The sequence below is a fragment of the Silene latifolia genome, chromosome 6, assembly GCF_048544455.1.
Source record: "Silene latifolia isolate original U9 population chromosome 6, ASM4854445v1, whole genome shotgun sequence".
NCBI classification, from domain to species: domain Eukaryota; kingdom Viridiplantae; phylum Streptophyta; class Magnoliopsida; order Caryophyllales; family Caryophyllaceae; genus Silene; species Silene latifolia.
In genome coordinates, this window is record NC_133531.1 from 34,562,221 (window position 1) to 34,573,860 (window position 11,640).

The 11,640-nt window shown below is 41.3% G+C and overlaps 1 non-coding gene across 1 annotated transcript; it reads left to right on the forward strand.

The window, feature by feature from the left end:
• The first annotated feature begins 304 nt into the window (after nt 1-304).
• On the forward strand, nt 305-411 carry LOC141589418 (small nucleolar RNA R71). Its single transcript, XR_012520357.1, has one exon. It is a non-coding gene; the product is annotated as a small nucleolar RNA R71 (small nucleolar RNA).
• The last annotated feature ends 11,229 nt before the right edge of the window (nt 412-11,640 follow it).

Below are 11,640 nucleotides of genomic sequence, written 5' to 3' on the forward strand. Positions count from 1 at the left end.
CCCAAATGAGGTCCCGGCTTGGTTCACTTGATTCCTTGAAAACTTCTCAAATTGCTTTGTGAGCAAGTCGAGCTTGGCATTTGTATCGGAGTTGGAGGCATTTTCCTTAGGGAATTTCCCGTTTCTTCGTAGCATGTTCCCTCTAGAACCATAGTTTGCCTCCGAGTCTACCATTTTTTTGATCAATGTCGTGCCCTCTTCATCATTCAAGTGGTCAAAACCTCCCCCCGCGGAGGCATTTACCATCTCCTTAGTTCTTGGTAGTAGAGTTTGGAAGAATGTTTGAGTAATGTACCATTCCGGTATTCCATGGTGGGGGCAACTTGCTATCAAATCTTGATAACGGTCCCAAGCCTCACCTAAGGACTCCCCATCCTCTTGTTGGAACGTATGGATCTCGTTGCGGAGCATCGCGGTCTTTGAGGAAGGGTAGTACTTGGCCATAAACGCTTGAGCCAAGTCATCCCAAGTAGTGAAAGTATCCGGTGGGTGAATGTTCAACCACCGGTCCGCCTTGCCCGTCAATGAAAACGGAAACAACATCATTCTCAAAGTGTCTTCGGACACCCCATTCTTCTTCATCATTGAAACTTTCCTTTTAAATTTCCGGAGATGGGCATGGGCATCTTCCTCAATATGACCTCCAAACAAGTCCTTCTCAACTAACCCGACTTGGGCGGGGTGCATTTCAAAGTTGTTTGGGGCCAAGGTGCCAAAGTTGATGGGATTACATGAATCATTATGGTTAGGCCGGTTGTGATCTCTAAGAGCCATTTGTGGTGGGTGGTTTGGTTCTTGATGTGGTGGTGTTTGAGGTGGACTATTGTAATTAAGGAAGTTATGAAAGGGGTTTTCTACTAAAGTCTCAATTGTGGTATTTGGTTGAACCGTAGTTGTTGTATCAAAATTTTGTGGGATGTGTGAGTTTGGTTGATCAATGTTTGCTTGGGTGGAATTGTTCCTCACTCTTTCAAGGGTCCTAGTCCTCAAGGTCCTAAAAAGCCTCTCGGGGTCGGAGTTGAATAGGAGAGCTTGATGATTCCTCCTAGGCATACACTTGGCAAATCGTAAGTCTCTTAGTGTTTTTACACACTAGGGAAAGGCAAAAATCACACACACTCTACAAACAACAATCAACTACTAAAGCAAAATGACAATTGAGACAAGATTAAAGCAAAGACTCTAAATGAAACTAAGCATAACCTAACTCCATCCCCGGCAACGGCGCCATTTGATAGTAGGAAATTTGTCGTCTACTCCCTATATCAAAACTATTTGTAAAACCCGAAAAAGCGTAGTATTTAGTCGGGGTCGAACTCAAGGACGGCGGGGGTTGCTACAAAGTTCAATTATGAGTCAAGTTTAATCAAAATTAAGAGTAAAGGTTTTGGTTATAATCACTAGAGGAAAAGACAAACAAGATGATGATAATGAATACGGTTAATTAAAAGCTAGGGCCTTCGGGGTCATCAATATGGGTTAGGGGCAAGCATGAAGATCAAAAAGGGTCAATGGTGAGAGAATAACCTAAGATGAAGAACCAATGTCTTGGGTATCTTAAGGGTGGCTACTAATTTTCATTAAGCATCCCTCCTCTCCTAACATACATCAAGACTCCCAAAAACTTTCATTCTAAGGGAGAATTAAGCAATAAATGAAGAAAGGCCAAAGCTTTCACTTGAGCAAATCAACAAACACCTTGAGTGCAATGAATAGGAAAGTTAAACAATTTCACCAAAGACCAAAATGTTCAAAGAATCATGCCCACAAATCCCATAAAGAATCACCCTAAACCCTAGAAGGGATCTACTCACTCATGTTAAGGGAAATTATGCTAAATAGAGAAGAAAAGCAAACAACACAAGGAGAAGACATAATGAAGGTTGCAACAAAATCAAAAGACAAGGAAAATGTAAACAAATGATAAACAAGTAAAAGGAAGGAGAGAAATTATACCAACAAAAGGAAAGATGGAAGCTTGATTGATTAATAAGAAGGAAAACCCTTCAAAATCCCCAATACAAACTTCAACAAACAAGTGTAAACAATTGACTATTACTAGAACTAACTAATTCTTGCTAAATATTAATAATAATTATTGAAAGATTAGAACTTGATTAAGGAGATATTACAATAAATATGGAATGTTTTTCAGATCTAGGGTTGTGTGCAAAAGGGTTTAAGGAGGGGGTATTTATAGGCTATCATTGGATTAAGGGAAGAAAGAATGAGAAAGCCCAACTCGTCTTTGCGTGTCTCTGTCGTGCCGGCGGGCCGGCCGCCGGCCTCCTCTGCTAGCAGCGTTTGCTTCAAAAAGCGAGAAAATGAAGGTTGCGTAATCCCCCGGCTGCCCGGGCTCCGCCGCAGAGAATTCCTCTTCTTGGGATTTTCTTCCAATTCTTAGTGTCAGGTACCCTCTGCCGGTTGACCGGCTGCCGGCTACCTGTGCCGGCAGCGCGTTGATTGAATTTTTGGCCAAGAACTTCTTCACAATTTTGACTAAGTATGGGATTGTGTTCCCTGCCGGTGGGCCGGCTGCCGGCCTGCCGGCAGAGAGCATCTCTCTCAGCTAGTTTCCTCTTTTTCTCCATATAGCCACATCCTCCGCCGGTGGGCGATTTTGCCCCCGCCTAGCAGAGGATTTCTTCTTCAAATTCCTTCATCTCCCTTTTCTTCATGTAAAGGCATTAGAATGCCTTTTCTTGCCCCAATTCCTCCATACTCGACTCGGTTCCTACAAAAGGACACACAAAATGACAAGTACGGGGATCGGGCTCAAATGCAAGGAAAGGCACACGAAACCGACTCGTTATGAGCCGGAATGCGTAAAAGAAAGAGGGAAATAAGGTGCAAATAATTCATATATCAAGTAGACAAGTATATGAACTTATTATTTAAGTTTACGCAAACAAAATTATGTGAAATCATATCACATCCTCTAACCACATGTTACTAGTATAGACACATTATAAATCATTCATCCTCCAACATCATTATTCATCATTCTCATATACTTTTCCTGCAATTCCAAACAACATAGTAAACCAACTATCATGTAACATGCCTATTCACAACACTTTATCATTTACCACATTCCTCATTCCACCACAATCATTTTGCAACATTTCTATACAACACATCATTCAACATAGGCAATAGAACATTAGCAAACACATAGCGATCCCATGACACCCGATAGTGACCGGTTTAAAGTTGTAGGTCGAGTTCGCGACTTTAGGACGTCTCCCAAGTCTTTGCATTAGCTCCTAACAACTCCTACCCGGGTTCATTTTAATTTGACTCTCTGGATTCATTAGGTTCATTAGTTACAGGTTTCAAGATCGTCTCTCTGATACCACTTTGTGACACCCCCATACTCCAAGTGCCTTACCATGACCACTTAAGGTATGAGAACGTCACCATCTCGGTTACCCGCGGCAATGATACTCAAATTGACAATAAAGAAACGTATTTAAATGATAATAAAGTTTAAGTGATACAAGCCAAACTCCAAAAACTGTTAAAAGGAAATACAAGGTTCTCAAAACTGTCAACTACTAAACAACTACAAAATGTTCGACATAGCGAAAGACTTCTAAATCTGCTACGTGATGACTCATCCCAGCTATCCCATGTGCATCATCTCATACCTGCTCAATAACAGCTCACCACCCCCGAATGGATCACCACAGTTTTTAAAACATTTAAACGGGGTCAGTATTAATTACACAAGAACAATGCCACAATGAAACAAGTACACAAACAGTTCAAACAGCTCAACACAACCCCAATCTCCGTCTCCAATCTCCACACAATTGAATACACACTAAAGTGTGTAGTCCTGCCAGAGTACCTATCGCAACAAGCACTCCACACCACCAGTGAGGGACCGCAGCCGTACCCACCAAATCCCCGCTCATCACCACTGAGCGATAAACCCAAGTTTCTTTAATGTGCACATCCCCTCCTGTGGCGGGTTCCACAGAGGGCAAACCAAGGGCGTGAAGCCACTCTCACAAGTGACTCCACTCAGCCGAGGACGCGCCCGGAATATCACAGACAGAGATACAATCAACGATCAACAATGTAACCAACAATACAACCAACAATATAACCAACAACCGTCACAACCACCAATAATATACTTTACCAATAATCACAATGAAACCACCAAACACATCATGTAATTAATACTGAGTAGGGAAACCCTACCTTGAAAAGTAATCACCACAGACGATCTAGTAGCTAATCAGAATTCTCCTCTACGAATCTTCCTCCTATAACATGTATACATTCAATTACTACCACATACATACAAATCACCTAAAACCCCCAAAGTCACCCAATTAGGGTTTTAAAAAAACTCAACCAAACGCTATAAAAATTATACAAGGATCTTACCCTCGACACGACGAACTCAAAGGCGTAAAGAACACGACGATCCGACCACCTTAGCCTTTGGGATTTGTTAACAACACGAAGAAGGAGAACAACGTAACTCTTTTTCTCTCTTGAAAGGTTTTAGAAAAGTGAAAACTGATTAAGAAAGGTGACGGAATCCTTTTATACTAACCATGCGTTATTAACAAAACCCGATTAAAATAACCCGTAAGACCAACTTACTCGATCTAGTAAGTAACTTACTCGATCGAGTGACCCTTACTCGATCGAGTGCCACACTTACTCGATCGAGTACCCATCAGACAGAACAGTGTTTCGTATAAAAACATACTTACTCGACAGATTAAGCCCCACTCGATAGAGTATCCCAAGATTCATAAAACCGCAGTATTAAAAAATCCCCGCTCATCATAACGAGCGAGAAACCCATGACCATTAATGTGCTCTGACACCCCCATACTCCAAGTGCCTTACCAGGACCACTTAGGTATAAGGACGTCACCATCTCGGTTTCCCGAGGCAATGATAATCATAAGACAATAACGAAATATACTTAAAAGTAAATAATGTTTAACGTGATTACATGTCAATACCAAAACTGTTAGAAAGAAATATAAGTTCTCAAAACTGTCTACTGTCAAAATACTATCAAGTGTCAGACACAACGAAAGACTTCTAAACTGCAACGTGGTGACTCATCCCAGCTATCCCATACGCATCATCTCATACCTGCTCAATAACTGCTCACCACCCCCGAATGGATCACCATAGTTTTTAAAACATTTAAACGGGGTCAGTACTATTTACATAAAAACAAGCCACAACAAATCAAATGCCAAAACAGCTCAACACACAACAAACCCCAATCTCCATAATCAATCTCCACACAACTGACTACACACTAAAGTGTGTAGTCCCGCCAGTACCCATCGCAACGGTACTCCACACCGCCATGATGGGGACCGCAGCCGTTCCCACCTAAGCCCCGCTCATCTCCATCGAGCGATAAACCCATGTTCATTAATGTGCACATCCCTTCTGTGGCGGGTTCTACAAAAGGCAAATCAAGGGCGTGAAGCCACTCCCGCAAGTGACTCCACTCAGCCAGAGACGCACCTCGAAGATCACAGATAGATACAACAACAATCAACGATATTAATCAACAACCGTCACAAACACCAGCAGTATGATAAATCAACGATAACAATACAACCACCACACACATCATGTAATTATACCGAGTAGGAAAACCCTACCTGGATAGCAATCACCAAGATCGTCACAATCAACTAATCACAATCGTTCTTCAACGAAATCATCTCCTATAAACACACACAATCATACAATCACAATCTAACATCAACCATACTCCCCAAAACCCCCAAATTACCCAATTAGGGTTTTAACTAAAATCAATAAAACGATATAAAAACTATACTAGGATCTTACCCACAAAGCAACGGTCTCAACGGCGTAAAGAACTCAATGATCCGACGACTCTAGCCCTTAGGATTTGATAGCAATGCAAAAGAGGAGAGTAACGTAACATGTTTTCACTCTTTAAGAAACTTAGAAAAGGGTAAAATGAAAAGAAACTGACGAAAGATGATTTTATATCCTTCTCGCGTTACTATCAAAACCCGATAAACTAACCCGTAAAAACTCACTTACTCGATTGAGTGCCCCTTACTCGAACAAGACACAACAACGCAACTAGGAATTCAAAACGAAACCCCACCTATCAAACAGGAACGCTTAACACCAACTTCACCAACTATGCCTACCTCCACAACATGTTTCACGATATCGTATCAACTACATTATAGTCTCCCTCGACACTAATTCCATACACTACCAACTACCATCCACAAACACCGCTAGCTCCGTTTCACTAATATATTATCCACTAGAAAATCCAATATCAAGACACTCATAGGCATCAAACGGAATGTTACATGTGCACATCCCCTCCTATGGCGGGTTCCACAGAGGGCGAATCAAGGGCGTGAAGCCACTCCCTCAAGTGAGTCCACTCAGCCAGGGACGCGCCCCGAAGATCACAAACAGCTATACAATAATCACAATCACGTCAACCGAGACAACACAACACCAACCGATTATCACAATCTATCCATCACGCCGACACGACATTAACCAACTCATATCAAAAGACACACTCGACACCCAATAGTACTGAGTGGGCGAACCTACCTCTAGCCAACCGCAGCGACTCCGAGTCTGATCACGCGATATCAATCAACCAATCAACACACCGATACAAGCAGTATAAACACCTATTACTATCACTACAACCCTAACTGAAACAACAACGACAATGATGATGATGGTGAAATACCTACGCATAACATACCGGCGTCAAGACCGCTACCTGACTCAAGCAACCCATCCCTACGGCACAAGCATCCTCAAAGGCCTTCATGGAAGGAACTAGGGTGAAGGGAAGAAGGAAAGAGGACTTTTAGGTTTTTGGGAAGAGGCGGAAATGATTTGAGATTCCACCAAAACACGATTATAAATCTCCGCTGTAAAGACGCTACTCGATCGAGTAACTAACTTACTCAATCGAGTGACCCCTACTCGATCGAGCCTCCCTCCTACTCAATCGCGTAGCCTCGACTAGATCGAGTACCACATTCCCAACGCTTATCATGACACAAGATATCTCTCGTAAGGTTTCCTTAAAGACTAATACATGTCACTAAGGTCGGTCAACGTCCGTCAACGGGTACCTAAAAGGACGGGTATTACAGTCTTCCCCCCTTAAAAAGAAATGCGTCCCTGAAGTTTGACTCATCCTCCCCCGAACCACACGATACAGAGATCAAGGTTATCACCACTTTTTGCCCGTCATGGGTCACCGTATCTGTTTAGAATTATTATCCCCCTCTGCGTGTGACCATCAAACATCATCATCGTCACCGTCCACCCTAACACATGACACATACACGACCCTCAACTAATCATATAAACCAACCATAAGGACGACCAACTCGACTATCACTTACACTACTACATCACCCTATTCAAACATGCACTAACACAACCACGAGACTATACTTTCATTCATCACCGGTCAACAACTACCACTTACAAGACACACACAACCCAACGGTTTTGTCACTAATTCACAACAACACATGTTCCTGACTTACACCACATATGTTTCATTATACTCGATTACTCTGACCTTACAACACAATTCTGCTAATAACATTGAATTCTCAAGTCATCATAGCGAATAACTATCGAAATAAGGTATACAACATGCTATTTCATTCAACAATTATAGATTCTTACTCAATTGCACTAAAACCACCATGAAGCTATCCAAAACAATCATATGAAACTATTCAAACCATCATTCACATACTTTAGAATACCACAAAAATACTGCAAAATTGCTATAATTGCATCATATTTCTTTTGCGACATTACTCTTCCCCTCTAAAAAGGAACTTCGTTCCCGAAGTTCACCATCAAACAACTTCCCCGTCCCTCGACCCGATACATATCATAACATATTGACATTACTCATAGACCGCAAACAACATTAATTCATACTAACATTACCCAATCTTTGACATTACCCCACTACAACTCGTATAAACGGATTATCACTGAAATTATACAACACACCGCAAGATCTGTTATTACAAATCAGCAGCAAGGTCCCAATCACCTGTCATATGATCATACCGGGCATGCGATAACCTTACAAACGTGGTATTCCACTTACTCAGTTCAACTTGATACCAACTACAAAGTAACAAAAATATCACCGAAACTGAGGGAATTAACCAAAATGCATATTCGACTCATGGCTGTAATAATACTTCCTTGTCGTTACTTAAATATGATGCTCATGATATTGATATATATAGATATATATGTGAATAGCAAGTTGAGCAACATTCCACACGTTATGCTTCCTCATTGGTTTGTTTTATCATTCCGACCCACATATGCCACACAAAATTATATCCTTAACTCGACCACATTCAATTACATAATCAACGGTGACTCTAAACAATGTTTTGAAACACCCGCAACAAGGATTAACATAAAAGATGATGATTCAAATAATTCATAACTCGAAAAGTTCCTGTAACAATGCCACTCGATCGAGTTGGTCAGGCACTCGATCGAGCTGGACTTACTCGATCGAGCTCATCAGCTACTCGATCGAGTAAGCTGAGTTCAGGTTACTCCCCCTAATGCCATACCTGTAGTTACTCGATCGAGTGAGGGGCACTCGATCGAGTAGCCAACAGGTCTGAAGTCCCCACCAGTCAAATATAAACTAAGCAATCCTATAATCACGAGTCGGGACACTCTCCCGACCCTAAAATCCTGCACAATAAGTAAGAAACAATCGAAGTACGGCCTTATGGCCAATCGTACACACAAAGGTCCCAAAAGTACCAACCGAAAACGAGATAAAATCCACTACAAATCATGAAACATAAGAAAAGAAATGGAGTATCATCACTCCTGCTGCTGCTCGTCTATCACCGCATCATCACCAATGCCACCTCCAGAAGTGCCTGCTCCTACCGTGTCCTGACCCGCATCACCACCTACTCCAGCACTTGCTCCCACACGCCAAGGGGCCAAACAACTATAGGGGTACGACTGAGGCTCTCCCCAAGTAGACATATCCACACCATAAGAGTGGAAAACCCCACTGCTGTCCCCGACTCCTCTCCACCAAACCGGCTCAGGTCCCGTGGTCCCAATACCCTGAACATAAGCCATCTCATGCAGGTTGCGGAGTGTCAGGGTAGAGGACATTCTCTCTGAAAGGTAACTCTCACGCATCTCTGGGCTATCGAAAGAAGGGTAGCCAGGAAACTAGTACTGTAGCGGTACTAGCTGCTCCGGCTGCATTGGCTGAGTATCAGCCATCCTCTCCCTCACTCTGCATGATCCCCTCCCCATCCTGGGCTGTGCATCCTTTGGTCTCACATTCTCCCCCTTTCTCGGCTCGGGCATCACTTGTAAGATCTCCGGGTCAATGAGATACTGTTAGAACACATTTGGTTGATGATGTCAAGTTTCATTTGTTATTTAAATGTTTGCCTCTTAGTTAAATTGTTTAGCAAAATTGAAGCTATTGATGATCAATCAAAGAGTCCACAAGCTAATCAAAGTAACAAGATGATCAAGATGAAGGCAAGACAAGAAATCCCATTGCCTAGAATGAATGTTGTAAACGAGGTAGTTAACATATCCTCTTTAAGCATAAGTGATTGCAAAACCATGCAACAGTTCCTGTGACTGTTGCACCAGGGTTTCTGGTACTAACGTATGGAGAATTTTCGGAAAAATTTACAAGTGTTTAAAATCTTTCAAAAGGTTTTATTGTTTTCTAAAGGATACCATTTTTCCAAATCTGAAGAACAATTGAGAACAAAAAGGATATTCTTCCAAGCCAAATTAAAGATGCCAATCCTATTAATGCAAGTGGATTTTCATGCTAAAAATGGGTCTTTTGCTTTTTCCATTTTTGGCGAAATTGTGAGTTCCCATAAATTTTATGGGACACACTCTTTGCTTTGGAAAAATGCAACTGCCTTGAGCCTTGCAATCTGATTGTTCTTTTATAATTTTAAATGAAAATGCATACTACAAACCTATGGATATTAGATTAAAGAAGTGTTAAGATCCTTCTCTTACACACTTCCTTTCTCTATAAATAGCCACTTCATTTATCATTTATTGCAAGACTTTTCAGAACACTCATTGTAAAACATTTGCAAAATCATTTCAGCATTTTAAGCTTTGTTCTTCAAATATTTGCAAAACCGTTTTCTGTTTTCAAAAGTCTTCACTTGTTTTTCAAAGCTCTAAAATCTCCAAGTATCAGTTCGCTTAACTGTTGCATAAAGAATATGTTCAATGATTCTCGTGTTTAGGTCTTAATTGTAATATCCATGTTCTTAAGTGAACCACTGAGATTCTGACTCTGTAAACCGTTGAGATAGAACTTTAAGTCTTGAAGCGGAGTAGCTTTGAGCAAGGGAAAGTCTTGAAGCAGAGTAGCTTCAAGCAATTACAACCGGAGTAGGTTGGCGAGTTATTTTCATTGTAAGGGATTTAGTTAAGTTTGAGTAAATTTTTAAACAAGCAATAAAATAACGGTTGGACGTAGGCTCCGGAGTAGGAGCTGAACCAATTTTTAAAACATCGTCTTGTTTGTTTATTTACTTTTACATTCGTTTATCCTTTGCATTTTTATCTACCTATCTCGTTGCAGTCTTTGTGCAACTTGATTCATCATCTTGTTGCATAGACCTGCTGTAACGTTTGTGAACTTACAATCCATTAAGTTTCTCAAACTCGTACCTAATAGATCTTACTTGTGTTACTCATTAACCAAGTAAACGAGAAATTTTTTAAAGGTACACCTAATTCACCCCCTCCCCCTCTTAGGTGTTTATCGTTCTTAACTCTTCAATTGGTATCAGAGCCTCGTGCTCTTGATATTGGTTAAAACCAAAGAGTTGATCCTATAGTTATGGACGATTCAAAACATACTAAGTTTCCCATCTTTAAGGGGGGAAACTATGCTTGGTGTAAACACCGCATGGAGCACTATGTCAAAAGTGCGGACTACGAATGTTGGTTGATCATTCAAAAGGGTCCCCTAAAAATTGAGATGACTAATGCCGATGGCACTAAGTCCCTCAAAAGTGAGGACAAATATGTTGAAGCCGATTATAGGAAAGTCGAGAAAAACTCTAAAGCCATGTCCATCCTTCAATATGGCATCGGTGAACAAGAGATTAACCGGATATCCGGATGTGACTCGGCAAAGGAAATTTGGGACACCCTTAATCTTGCTTATGAGGGAACGTCACAAGTTAAAAAATACCGTGTTGATCTTCTCATGCAACAATATGAGATGTTCAACATGGGAAGAGATGAGTCAATTAATAGTTTATCTTCACGCTTCTCTAGTATTGTTAATGACCTCAAGAGTCTAGGTAGAAACTTTGAATCTGAGGATTTAGTCCGTAAAATCCTTCGTAGCCTATCTGAAAAATGGCAACCGAAGGTTACGGCTATTGAGGAAGCTAAAGACCTTTCCTTGTTGTCCCTTGATGAACTTATGGGCTCACTCATGGCTCATGAGTTAACTCTCATGAAGCGCTCTAGTGAAAGCTCTAAAGGGAAAGGACTCGCTCTCAATGCTCTCTCAAGTGATGAGGAGGATGA